Below are 14898 nucleotides of genomic sequence, written 5' to 3'. Positions count from 1 at the left end.
AAAGAAAGAAAGAAAGAAAGAAAGAAAGAAAGAAAGAAAGAAAGAAAGAAAGAAAGAAAGAAGAGAAAGAGAGAAAGAAACCTTCTTTCCCTAATTTGGACTCCAACATTTGTACCTGCCCCCAGAAAACTACTGTCCCTGAATCCCTTTTGCAGATGACAGGAGTTGGTACCCTCAAGTTCATAAAGAAAAGCCTAACAAGGATTTCTGGCTCAGGGGTGTGGGGTGGGGAAACTGCCTTTTTACACTCGGCTTCTTTTCCGTTAAGATCGAAAGTTGCAATTCAATCAGGAGAAATTTGCCCTCGGGAACACTGAACAGACATCTTAGCTCAAATCAGACCCTGAATACAAGTGTCAAAAGAACCTCACACTCTCGTTCATTGCCAGCCAAGTCTCAGGGGACGGTCCAATTGATTTGGGAGCGCTCAGTCAGACCTAATGTTTAGCGCACACATCTTCTGTGTATTGTAGCTTACAGGCCAGCCATCTGATTACAAGTTCAATGTCCCTGTTTCAATGGGTAAGATGAATCTACCTCGTGATAAGTAGAACACTTGGGAATGAAAGACACAGATAAAGTCCTCTCCATTGGAGGATGGCCTAGATGAGAAGACCAGACACACACACACACACACACACACACACACACACACACACTCCTCAAGATTTAAAAGAGTCAGAAAGAGAGCAACCACCAAACAACGGACGGATACAGGTGCCTCTGCCTCCTGAGCGCTGGGATCACAGGTGTGCACCACTGTGCCCAGCCCTAGTTTGCTTTCAATTGCTGTGATAAAGCACAGCATGGGAAAGGAAAGGATTTATTTGGCTCACACCTCCCTATCACATCACAGTCCATCATTGTCCATCATTGAAGGAAGTCTGAACTCGGAGAAACCAAAACCAAAGAAAGCCAAACCAAACCAAACCAAAACCAAAACAAAACAAACCAAACAAAAAACCCTAAGCACAACCAAGTAGGGTGGATGCCATTACCACCTATAGGTGGTATAGAAAGTAAAGGGTTTTTTTTTTTTTTTTTTTTTGGGAGGGGGGAGTCGTTTTTGGTTTTGTTTTGTTTTGTTTACTTTAGTTTTGGTTTTGGCTTTGGAGACAGGATTTCTACGTGTAGCCTTGGCTGTCCTTGACTTTGTAGACCAGGCTGGCCTTGAACTCACAGAGAGCTGCCTCTGCCTACCCAAGTGCTGGGATTAAAGGCATGCACCACCGTGACCAGCTAATTTCTCTCTTATGCTGGGCATGGCGGCTCACATCTGTAATTACAGATGGCAGGTGGATCTCTGGCCAGCCTGGTCTAGAGACCTTGTCTCAACAACTCAGAAATTATTGGGACAAATTCTTTGGGTGTGTGGTTCAGTGGTCATCATTCTTTTATTGCTGTGTCCCATTGTCATCATTTATGAGAAATTGTGAGTAAGTAGGGTTTGTGATTATAAAGATATGGATTCAAATCATGGCTCTTTATAGTAATCACGGAAACAGCCTCACTCTAAATATTTCAAACAGGTCCTGGAGAGACGGCTCAGCACTGACTGACTGCTCTTCCAGAAGGATCCGGGTTCAATTCCTAGCACCCACATGACAGCTCACAACTGTCTGTAACTCCTGTTCCAGGGGATCTGACACCCTCACACAGACATAAATGCAGTCAAACACCAATGCACATAAAATAACAATAAACAACATAAATATTTCAAACAGAGATGATTTAATACAGGAAAATTAGCACTGTGGCTGCTTTGGTGGTGGAGAAGCCATTGCTGATGTGGCGTGGAAAGTAAAGCAAGCCAGACATTATGAACAGGGTCAGGAAACAGCAAGGCTAGGGGTATTTCGCCTTCTGTCCCCTTTGCTCTCTGCATCAGTTAAGTTCATGTCGCTGTGACCACAGTATCTGAGAGAAACAACTTAAAGGGAGGAAAGATCAGAGAGTTTCACTCTATCATGGAGGAGAAGACATGGCAGAGTAGCTCAGCTGGCAGGATGGCAAAGCTGTTCTTATCACTGAGGCCCAAAGAGAGGAAGATCAGAAAACATTCCCTACCCCACTCGCACCCAGCCAGTGGCCTGTTTTTACCAGCTAGGTTCCACCTCCCAAAGGGTCCTGGGCCTCCTGAAATAGGACAGCCACTTGGGATCTAACCTTCCAAACAGGAGCCTAAGGGCTACAGAGACATCTCGGTGGTCAGGAGTGCTTGTTGCTCTTGGAGAGGACCTGGCTCCGTTCCTGACACCTACATGGCAGCTCACGAGCATAACTCCATTCCCAGGAGCTCCTAACAGTCAGGCTCACAGTGTACACAGATGAGTGTGGACAAAAGTTCATGCACATAAAAATAAAATAAATTAGGGAGGAAGGGAACGAGCCATGGGCCCCCGAGGACAATTCACATCCACACCGTAGCCTTCCCATCTCGTACCAGCGCCTCCCACTGGCCAAGCTCAGCCAGGAGCCGACTAGCAAGGGAGCCTGGGAAAGGCAGCCAGGTCAGGAGTGGGGCAGGATTAGAAGATAGGGTGGGTCCCTGTAACATGATAACCGCAGATGTGAAGGCAAGTTCCTGCTTCATAAAATGGCTTGAATTCAATGGGCAAGTATACGGAAAGCGTGAGCACAATCCCTGGCACCTGAAAGGGAGGCAGCTGTAGCTCGTTTTTTCCTAGCTGGGAAAAAGTCAAGCTTCAGATAGGTTAGTAGATTTGTTCCAGCAAAGAGACTGGGCATCTGGGTGGTCGGGGCAATCTTGAGAAAGTCAATTCTTTTCCTTCCTCCTTAGTTCTCCTTCCCTGTCTTTGGATTAAAGAAAATTGATTCTGCAAATATTTCCTGAGCACCCATTGCATTCCAGGTACCGTGCAAGGCAGACACACAGTCCTCACCTTCCTGGGGTTGGCAGTCTGGCGGGAAGAACGCAGGTGACCATCCAGTGGCACTGATAAATGCCACAAAGAACCAGGTGCTGTGAGGGGGATCGAGGGGACCTAGTCTAGTCTGGGAAGGTCAGGGCATCTTCCTTGTGACCCGGGGAGGATCCCAGCAGAGTGCGCGGGATCAGCAGCCCTGGAATCGCCGGAACCGGCGAAGCTAAGGCCGGCAGGGACCACGCCTCACAAGCACTCGGAAAGACCCCGGCATCGCAGCAGGGCGCCGGGTCAGGTCCATACAGCAGGTCCCAGGCTCAGGTTCCCCGCCCTGGGCCGCTGCTGATCCTGCGCACTAATGTGTATCGAATTTTTGTAGAATTGGCCCGCGCCGAGTGTGCGGGGGTGGGAAGGGGGGCGTGCTGCCAGGGCCTCCTAATTCCCTTTGTATCGATCCCGCCGTTAATGACATAACCTTCTCCTCTAATTAACTGACGACTGCATTAGCGGCCTCCGCTCGCAGCCCGCAGCTCCCCGCCCCCGCTCGTCCCCTCCCCCCGCCCCGCTCGCCCCATCCCCGTGGCCGCATCCACCCCGGGCTGGATGGAGGCAGGACGTTGGTTGTAGAAGGGTTTGGCCAACTTTGCAGCAGCTCAGTCGCTGTTATTCGTGTTCCAACACCGGGCAGAGCACTTAACATGCTTTAGCTTAGGATTCATTATAAAGACTCAAGAGACACATAGTGGAAATTGGGGCTGGTAGGAGGGAAAACGCAGGAACCACGGATGGGGAACAAGCCACTGGGAAGGCTGGGTTCCCAGCCTCCTTCTCCAACCGGGAGGACTCCCAGGTTTGTGTTTGAACCGGTGGGTGACCCCAGCACTATTCTAAGGGCATTACAGGTGCTTCGCACGCAGAACAGCAGATGATTGAGCACTCGGTAACGTGGATGTTGGAGCTGCGATTTGTGTTTATTTTATTTTGCTTTTCCTTCCTGGATGCTCATTTCACAGAAGTGGTCGAGCTTTCGCTTTGCTTTGTTTTTAATCATTTAATTACATCTTATCTATTTTGTGTTGGGGGTGGGAGTCTTGGGTGTGCCACGGCGTCTGCGGAGATGAGAGGAGAGCCTGCAAGAGATGGTTCTCCCTTCCACCCTGTGGGTCCCCGGAACTGAACTCAGGTCCTCTGTGTAGCAGCAAATAAGTGCCTTCCCCTTCCGAGCCATCTCGCTGGCCCTTGTTTTAAATTTACATAAACATATCGTTTATTTTAGGCGCCTGTGCGGAGGGTCAAGGATAACGTGCAGGAGCCTGTTTTCTCCTTCCGTCACGGGGGCTTCTCAGAATAGGGTCATCAGGCTTGGCGGCAGTGCCTTTACCCAGAGTGCCCTCCGGTTGGCCCTGATGTTGATTTTGAGTCAAGGTCTCCCTGTCGAAAGGAGTCGAAAGATCCTCTGTCTCAGCACATGGAGTGCTGGGATTACAGATCTGTGCCAGCGTATCCAGAAGGTGGTCGTGTTTGCCAATTCTTTGGGTGGCAGAGAAAACAGAGAAAGTGGTCTTCTCTTGCCAAACACAAATACAGGGCTCCCAAATTTTGTATACTTTACAATTAATATCTCTCTGTCTAGCTCTGTCTGTCTCCCCTCTCTCCCCCCCCCCCCCCCCCCCCCCGTGTGTTATTTTTTTTTTTTTTTTGAGAGAGTCTCAAGAACCCTGGGCTGGTCTTGAATTTCTGGTCTCCCTGCCTCAATCTCCCAAGTACTGAAATTTCAGTCCTAAAATGTAAAATATTTTAAAAAATCTGTCTTGGGACTGGAGAGATGGGCTCAGCAGTCCCGGGCGCTGGCGGCTCTTGCGGAGCATCTAGATTGGGTTCCCAGCACTAGTGGCTCACAATCGTCTGTGACTCCAGGTCCAGAGAATCTGATGCGGCTTCTGGCCTCCTCGGGCACCAGGCATGCGTGTGGTACATATGCATACAAACAGGCAAGACACTCATTCACATGATTTGAAAGAAATAAATAAGAATTTGTCTTAAAAATAAAAGATGACGTAACACCAGGTGTTGGTGGCGCACACCTTTCATCCCAGCATTTGGGAGGCAGAGGCAAGTGGATCTCTGTGAGTTCAAGGCCAGCCTGGTCTACAGAGTGAATTACAGGACAGCCAGGGCTGCACAGAGAAACTCTGTCTCAACAAACAATAACAACAACAAAAAAAGATGAAAAACTCTCCAGCGTATTCATTACATAGAAAAGACACGTGAAGGTGGAGAAGCTTCAAGTGGTTTGCGGGGACTGTTCTAGCAGAGAAGAGAGAGCAGGACCAGAAGCACCTCATCTGCCACCTCCTTCCTTTCCCTTTCCTGTCTAGGAATCTTTCCTGAAGGAGAAACCTGTATTTGACAGGTGTTTAACATCCAACACGGAAGTAAATGCTAGAACAGGTATATCTACCTGCCAGCATTTCCTCTTCCTCTTTGATAAATCCACCACACAAAAGGGCCCATGGTTCTTCATTTTATTTTTTCTTGTTTGTTTGTTTTGGGGGGTGTTGAGACGGGGTTTCTCTGTGTTGCCTTGGCTGCCCTGAACACACATCTATCCACCTGCTTCTGCCTTCCTGAGTGCTGGGATTAAAGGCACAGGCCACCAAGCCTGGCCTGGGCCCATCCTTCTTTAGATGGAATGGAAGAGAACAGGATTAAGCCCCAATCCTCTCAAATCCAGACCAAGCCGGATCTCCTTCCCACCATGCCCCTTATAGTGCCCCTTCCCACTGTGAGCTCTCACTGACAGCCAGCATGCCATTTCTGAAGAGCTGAGTACTTGATTTGGGAATTCACTTCTAGGTTCCTCAACACAGAGCTCCCTCTCTTTCCCACAGCAGGGAGCCAGTTTGAGTCAGATGGTCTCTTTCAGGGGTTACAAGGGGTCTTTTGTGTTAGGAGGGCACAGACAGAATCCGCCTGGGGCAAAGCAGGGAAACAGACAGGCCCCTAAGAGCCAGGCTTACCCTCCTTAAGGGAGAGGGGTGAAATCACTCCCTCCATATCCTATCTGATGTGTGTCCCGAAGGCCTCCCTTCTAAGGAACACTCAGCCTTCAGTGATGCCCCTCATGTCTCTTCCTCATAAAGCCTGAATGAATGCTGAATTCCTGACCCTCCCATGCTCCCAAAGTCTTCAGAGTGCATGTGCTTTCTCAGAAAACAAGCGACATGCTTCCAATCCACGAACCAAAGGTTAGTGTTCGGACTCTGGGCATGAGTTAACCTCTAGACACCCGTTTCTCCTTTCTGAAAATGAGATAATAGGGGCTAAGGAAATGGCTCAGCAGGTAAGAGTATAAACAAGACGACCTGTGGGTCCCAGTACCATTGTGAACAAACAGACAACAACAGAAACAAAACCAGCAGAAGGCTGTTGAAATGGCCCAGTGCTTGCCACCAAGTCTTGATAGACTTGAGTTCTAGCTCCAGGACCCACAAGAAGGAATGGGAGCAGCAACTCTTGCAGGTTGGCCTCTGGCCTCCTCTACACATGCACAAGCACTCACACACATGTTAATGGATAGATGTAATATAATAACATTATATTAATAATAATGTGATTGTTAAAGCCCAGTGTTGTTGTTTGCTTTTATAACCAAGCACTGTGGAGTTGGCATGTAGAATTAATGTGATTTGCTGCTTGCCTGACTAGCTCCGGGCAGCAGGAGATCCTGTCTCAAAGGAAGAAGGTGGACAGTGCCACAGCAGAACTGATATGCCCATCTGGCCTCTTCAAGCAAAAAACCTGAGACAATGATGGATTTAAAATAGAATAATAAACTGGGCCTGGTGGCACTCACCTGTAATCCCAGCGCTGTGGGAGGCAGAGGCAGGTGGATCTCTGTGAGTTCTAAGGCCAACTTGGTCTACAGAGTTAGTTGCAGGACAGCCAGGGCTGTCTTGAAAAACAACAACACCAAAAGGAAAAACAACATAAATGGAATAATAAGCCAGGTACAGCGGTGCACAGCTTTAACACTAGCACTAGGGAGACAGAGGCAAGAGGATCTCTGAGTTCAAGGGCTCCCTGGTCTACAAAGCCAGTTCTAGAAAAGCCAAGGCTACACAGAGAAAAGAAAATAAATTAAAATGGGAAACAGTGACAGCCGTAAATAAATATTTATTTTATGTGTACATGTGTTTTGCCTGCATGTACATGTGGATGAATGTACGTACATACCCATGTGTGTGCCTGGTGCCCATGGAGGCCAGGAGAGCTGCACTGGATCCCCTGGAACTGGAGTTACAGGTAGGTGTGAGCCACCATGTGGTTCCTCAGAACTGACCTAGGTCCTCTGCAAGATCAGGAAGTGCTTGCTCTTAACCCCTGAGCCACCTTTCCAGCCCCAGATTTTAAATTTTGCTGCCATTATTTTTTAAATAACGTGCAATTAATACTGAAAATTTCCTTCAAAATTGGTGAGTTTCAGAAGGATACCAAGAAGAGACAGACCACGAGGCAGCTCCACTTCAAAAGGCCACACAGGTAGAGTTCCTAGTGCAGCATCTGACACTTACTGAGCCCACGAAGAATAATGCCTCTGGCTATGGTCTGTCTGTCTGTCTCCACCACAGAACTTTATCTACTGCCTGCATTACCCAGCGCGCAGCAGGTACTTAGTAGGAAAAGACCCAACGCCAACAACAGAAGTATGAGCATCCCAGGATCTGGGAAAAAAAGGCCTATGACTTCAACTGAATAGAGACTCCAGACAGCTCATTTGTAGACATCCTTCTCCAGGGGTGGGGTGGGGCTCTCATTCTTGGTGCTGTTCTACCTCAGACACAGGCTCATTTCATCCTTTCACCCCCACAGGCCAATGGCCTCTGTTCTGGGATGTGAAGGGTGAAAGGTCATAGATCTCCTCATGGCCAAGAATACCAAGCATGCCAGACCAGACCTCTGCATACCAGTTCTCCAAGACCCCTGTCTCTTCCACAAGGCCTAGCTTGTGTACTAGCAGCACTGGCATGTTTCCTCAGGGAAAAAAAGTGACAGGAACGGTTTGCTCACAGGACCCTAGTCACAGCCAACCACTCCTCATCCCCTCAACATTTCTGGCCTCTGCATTTGTCCCTCTGATCTCTGGGCTGCCCTTTCCTCATGTCTGCAAAGCAAATCCTGTTCATTTTTCAAGCCTGGGCCTCCCAGAAAGCCTTCCCTGCACCTTGGAAAGAGCTCCTTCCGACTGAGCCTGGGGCCAGATCCTGTCCCTTCTTGTAATTCAGGCTGTGTGGTTGCAGCCCAACACTGGACAACAGAAGCTACTCAGTCTGCTGTTAGCTGAGCCTTGATTGTTTGATCGCCTGCTCTGTAACCTCGGGTAAGTTGCTTGGCTGCACTGAACCTCCTGGTAAAATTGAGAAAATAAAATAGGATAATTATGAAAATTAAATGAGATAATGCTCATTATGCCATTAGCATGGTGCCTTATGCACATTAAACTCACAATAAATGTTAGCCATTATCATTGTTTCTGTTTTCCTCCCACCCCCATCCCCATCCACAGCACACGGATAAGGCCTTGACCGCTTCAATATCTGAAAGCAGATTTCTTTATTTTTTTTTGAAGGCAGAATTTTGTTGGAACTAATCTCTTAGATTCCAGATGTGAAAACCTTTTCCCAGAAACAGCTACATTGAGAACATTGTTAAGAACCAGAGATCACAGCCAGGCACACTCCTTTAATCCCAGCACTCTGAGAGGCAGGGGGAATCACTGTGAGTTTGAGGCCAGCCTGCTCTACAAAGCGAGTCCAGGACAGCCAAGGCTACACAGAGAAAAACCCTGTCTTGAAAAACAAAACAAAAAAGGAGTAATAAGGCAGAATTGCAGAACTGTAAGACTACCTTTCAAGTGTGCTATGAAGAAGAAAACAGAGGGCTTGTCAGCCAAGGAAAGCAGCTGGAGGCTTACAAAACAAAATCAAATTAACAAATACAGGTTTTTGTTTTGTTTGTTTTAATTTTTGTTTTGAGACAGGATCTCACTACAGCTTGGGCTAGCCTGAAACTCTTATGTAGACCAGGCTGGCTTCAAACTCAGAGATCCTCCTGCCTCTGCCTCCCAAGCGCCGGGATCGAAGGTGTGCGCCAGCACCACTGCCCAGCTCAGATTTACTTTTTAAGAGAAGGAAGGGCTTGTTCTGCCTCCTGGCTTGAAAGCAGAGTCCTGTTGTGAAGAGCGAGGTGTGGTGTTGTGAGTGTAAGGCGACTGATCACAGAGACAAATACAGATCAGACAGATTACGAGGAGAAAAGGCACCAATGTTTGTTAATATTTACCTGTACAAGAGTTCATAGAAAAGAAGGGAAAAAGCAGGAAATAATTAGATTTGAGAGTCCCTGTCCCTTTTAAGAGAAGGAAGAAAAGCTGGACAGTGGGTGGTAGAGAAGGATGAGGAAATGTATGGGAGCAGTGAAGCTATGTGTATCACCAGTAAAATCTGTTTACGCAAATTTATCTTGACGTTAAGTCCTCCTTGTTGATGATAAGAGTAGCCTTTCTGGGACTGGAGAGACAGCACAGTGGTTAAGAGCACTTGCTGCCCTTTCTTGCCGAAGTCCCAAGTTCAGTTCCCAGGACCCACAATGTGGTTCATAACTATCCTTAACTCCAGGGGATCTGATGCCCTCTTCTGACTTTCTTAGGTACCAGGCATGTATATGGTACACGGGCTTCTACACAGGCATAACATTCATATACATAAAATAAAAACAAATAAATCTTTTAAAACTTTTTTTTCCTATTTTTTGGTTTTTCGAGACAGAGTTTCTCTGTGTAGCCTTGGCTGTCCTAGACTTGATTTGTAGACCAGGCTTGCCTCAAACTCACAATGATCTGCCTGCCTCTGCCTCCCAAGTGCTGGGATTAAAGGTGTGTGCCACCGTGCCTGGCTTTAAAAAACTTTTTTTCAGAGTAGCTTTTCTTCAGGTGTAGGGTTACACATCAGCAGCCCCAGCTCTCTGGGAGTCTGAGGCAGGATTGCTTGAGATGAAAAGTTTGAAGCCAGCCTGTGTAATGAGAGGTCTAATAACTCCAAAGCCTCTGAGAGACCCCCAGAAGGCCCCAATCTGTTTGGCTAACTTGACTCCATGACAGGCTTCATTTTCAACTTTGCCTAACTAGGCCTGAGTTTCTATTTCTTGGAACATAGAGAAACAGTTTCTGGAAAACCGGAAGCTCACGGGCAGCCAATCAGCTTGAAGGTTAACACATGGGCTTGAGCTAAGTATTATGATTCAGAAAATCTGAGGAAAAGTCGTTGGCAACTCTGGAAAGTTCCTAAATGTTTAGCTAATCCTAACCACCACCATCACCCCTTTCGTCTTTAAATTGAGCTGGTGTGCTTACTGTATGGTCCCATTCTAAGAAGTGGTGGCCCCAGCATGCTGGAAATTTTCTGCAGAATAAATGCTCCTTGCTTTTGCATACCACTTGAGTCTGGGGTCTCTCTTCAGTGATTCTCGGACACTAACAGGTAACATGGGGAAACACTGTCTACATGAAAGAAGAAGAAAAAGGAGGAAGGAAGGAAAGGAGAAAGGCAAGCAAGTAAGCTACCTGAGCCTGGTAACACACACCTATAACCCAGGACTTGGGAGGTGGAAGCAGAAGAATTGGAGTTCAAGGTTATCCTCCACTACATAGCAAGCTGAGAACAGGCTGGTCTACACGAGACCTTGTTTCAAAACCCTCAGGGAGAAAGAAAGACATTTTTCTCACTCTGCCACCATCATTAGGTGAAAATTTATGCCTTGCTCTCAGGAAATAAAGGAGAGAAAACTCTTCCCATTTCTGTTGCTTCTCAGTTGTCTTCAGCTCAGTGCAAAAATAAACATTTTGTGTGTAGCACATTCACTTTGCCCCTCTCTGCAACAGCCAAGACCAGAAATCTAGCAAGCCTGCAGTGATCTCTGTTTCCTGAGCCTAGTAGTGGCCCTGTCCAGAAAAATCAATCCAGATTCCCTTATGTACAGAGAGTCAGTTTGCAGAAAATAGTAGACAGTTGAAGATGTTCCTGGCCCCTGACTCACCAGTCCGGCTTCCCTAAGGCCTACTGAACTTCCTGGCATTGCATAACGGCTAGCTAGATACCCTTGTTCAAAGCAAAATCAAGTAATTCTGTTACTTGCAGTTAAAAGACTATTGACAAATATGCTGACTTTCATGTGCCAGGCATGGTAGCACACACCTGTAATCCCAGCATTCTGGAGGCAGAGGCAGGCAGACCTCTGTGATTTAAGGCCAGCCTGGTCTACAAAATGAGTCCAGGTCAGCCAAGAGTACATAGAGAAACCGCGTCTCGAAAAAACAAACCAACAAAAAAGATGCTGGCTTTCTTTGCTTTCGAAACTCATTCAGGGTCCCTTGGGATCTGAGCTGCAGATTCAGGATTCGGGTTTCCACCCTGGAGCTCAGATCTTGAAAAAAATGTCCTAAGGCAGCTCCACCCAGAATCTGAGCACAGTTGGTGGGAGAGTCGCCTGCATCGCCTTCCGGGACATAGAACAGAGTTCATGGTGCCCGCAGGTGTCTCTCCCAGCAGCAATGATAACAGTGCCTGTCTTCATTCAGGGCTCATCCTGTATGAGGCATCGTAATAACTCCCAGCCTTCAAAACAACCAAGTTGGGGTGCTGGGGATTTGGATGGATTGGTGAAGTCCTCACCCCACAAGCGTAGGGACCTGGATTCGGATTCCCAGCATCCACATCTAAAAAAAAAGCTAGGCATGGCGGCATCTAGCCATCGGTGGGTGGAGACAGGCGGATCCCTGAAGCTTGCCCAGCTAGTCTCGGTGAGTCAGTGATCTCTAGGTTCAGTAAGAGACCCCATCTCAAAAATGAGATGGAAGCCAGGCATGGTGGCACATACCTTTTATCCTGGCACTCCAGAGGCAGAGGCAGGTGGATCTCTGTAAATTCAAGGCCAGCCAGGGCTACATAGGATGACCCTGTCTCAAAACAAAACAAAACAAAACAAAACAAAACAAAACCAGACAACAAACAAACAAACACCAAGTCTGCTGCCTCAAGACTGTCACTCAGCATTCGGCCCTGCTACCAGGAGCCCTTCACATTGTGCCACACAGAAACTAGTCAAATGGCATTACCCATCCCAGCTAGCCACGACAGCATTAAGAGCTTCTACCCAGCCAGTGTGCCTCCACATGATCTTGGCTCTGGGCTGTGGGCTGGGAGAGTGTCTGGTTGTTTACCAGGAATTTGGACCTTCTTCAGAGAAAAGCACAGATGACCTATTAGTCTAATATAAGCACTTAGCAAGGAATGACTGTACCATTCACACCCTCAGGCCCAGGCTAATGGAGCCAAGGCAAATGGAGAGCCTTGACTGCTCAGAACTCTCCCTGGGAGGAGAGGAAAAAGGAAGGTGGGTGGACCCTGTGCCCCCACTGGAGTTTGCAGGGAGGCAGCTTGGCTGAGCATTTTCTGGGCTGGGCAGGCTGTGAGGGCACAGGAATATGCAAGGAGAGGCTTGCCTGTTCTACCCACTGCTCTGGCATTGGCTGGTGTGTGTGTGAGTGAGTGTGTGTGTGTGTGTGTGTGTGTGTGTGTGTGTGTGTGTGTGTAGGAACACACACATCCATTCAGATCATAACTTACAGGAGTTGGTTCTACTGTGGAAGCCCTAGGGATCAGACCTCAGATCATCAGGTTTGCTAGGAGCGCCTTTACTCACTGGGCCATCTGCTCTTCAGAGAACTGGGCTTTCATTCCCCCACTTGGTGGTTCACAACTGCTTGAAACTCTAGTTCCAGGGACTCTGATGATCTCTTCAACCTCAGTGGGCACACCAGGCATGCACGAGATACATGTACATACATGTAGGCAAAACACTCATACACACAAAATAAAATATTTTTAAGTAGAAACAAACAACAAAAACAATGGGATATGCCTCAGTGGTAGAGGACTTACTTAGCATGTGTGAGGCCCTAAATTCAATCTTCAGCATCTCTCTCTCTCTCACACACACACACACACACACACACACACACACACACACACCCCACAACCTTATATCAGAGAACAACAGGAAGGGCTCCGATTTGTATCTGATTTGTCTCCACAGAAAGTTTTGTTGGAGTTTAATCTCTACTGTGAGGAACTCAGAAACTATAGGATTTGGTGCACACAAACCCCAGAATTTGGAAGGCAGAGGCAAGAGGATCTCTGTGAGCCTGAGGCCAGCCTGGTCTATACAATGAGCTTTGGGACAGACGGGGCTGCACACCGAGACTCTGTCTCATCACCTGACCCCCACCAAACAACAATAGCGGAAACAATCCAACTTTAGTAGTTAGAGGTGGGGCTTTTAAAAGGTGCTGGGACAAGCTCAATAAGGGTGCCTCCATGATTGAACACTGGTGGGAAAGGGGAAGAGGAAGAGGGAGGGGAACAGAGAGGAGAGGGGGCAGGACACAGGAGGACTGCTCGGACTTCGATGGGTTACACAGGGAGCTTCAGATGAGCCTGGGCCACAGTGTGAGAGTCCATCTTGCGCAAAATAAAGCAAAAACTGCTGCACATGGTGGCGTATGCCAACACCCTAGCACTTAAGTTAGATTAAGATTCCAAAGTCATCCTCAACTGTGTTGTGAGTTTAGAGCTCCTGGGCATGTCTCACTTGGGACACCATGACGAAGGCAACTTATAGAAGAAAGAGTTCACTTGCTGTAAGGTTTGCTTACAGTTTCAGAGAGCAAGTCTGTGACTACCCTGGCATGGAGTGTGGCCGTGGCTGGCAGGCAGCACTGGAGCAGAAACTGAGAGCTGACATCTGATCCACAAGCAGGAGATAGCTAACTGGGAATGGAGTGGGCTATCGAAAGCTCAAAACTCAGCCCCAGAGACACACCTCCCAATCCTTCTCAAACAGTTCCACCAACTGGGACTTAGCATTCAAATATATGCGACTATAGGACCATTCTCGTCTAAACCACCAAGATCATGTCTCAAACACTAACAAAGCCAGGCCTGGTGGTGCATGCCTTTGGTCCCAGCTCTCAGCAGGCAGAGGCAGAGGCATCTCTGAGTTTGAGGTCAGCTTGGTCTACAGATGGAGTTTTCAGACAGCCAAGGTTATACAGAGAAACACTGTCACAAAAAAAAAAAAAAAAGCCAAACAGAACAAAACAAAAAGTATATGAGTTATGAGGGGACATTTCCGAGATTAAGCACATACAAGCTAGCATGGCTATAGGCTTATAGAGTGGACATTTCACATTTAACTATAACACAGTGGTTCCAGGAGATTGGCTCATCAATTAATAGCACTTGTTGCTCTTGCAGAGGACCTGGGTTTGGTTCCCAGCACCTATCTGGTAGCTATAACCATCTGTAACTCCTATAGAGGGAGTTCTTAAAAACAATATGCATTAAATAGTATTTGCCATACAGTATAAGCTCAATAAATGAAAGTCGGTGTTATAATTTTTTTCTGCATTTATCACACTGTTGTTTTTTTCTTGACTGTCTTATCTGTGTCCCTACTCCGGTATGTGAGAGGTTTGAAAATAGAGTCTGAGTCTTGCTACCTCAGAACCTTTTCCATCCAGCACAGTGTCCTACAGAGTCAGGACTGATTCAATACCCTTTGAAAGAGTGAGTGAGTGAGTGAGTGAGTGAGTGAGTGAGTGAGTGAGTGAGTGAGGAAATGAATGAATGAATGAATGAATGAGCAAATACATCTCTATAAAAATATTGTTCGGCTACTCTGCATGGGTAGATGTGTCCTTACTCCAGTATGATTAAATTCAGCTTCTGCTTTCTTCTAGGCCTATTACAATCTGGAACAGATCAGTAACGCAAGGGTCCAACAGATGCTGGGTTGACCGAGGGCCTCCTCAGCTGCACTGGTAGATGCCAGGCAGGATCTCAGGGTCACCTAGAGCTTGGGTGGGTGCTATTTTTCTTCCAGCTCTGTGTCAAGA

Source organism: Psammomys obesus, unplaced genomic scaffold (assembly GCF_907164565.1).
Source record: "Psammomys obesus unplaced genomic scaffold, mPsaObe1.curated_primary_1811, whole genome shotgun sequence".
Lineage (NCBI taxonomy): Eukaryota > Metazoa > Chordata > Mammalia > Rodentia > Muridae > Psammomys > Psammomys obesus.
Note: the sequence above shows the minus strand (reverse complement) of the source record.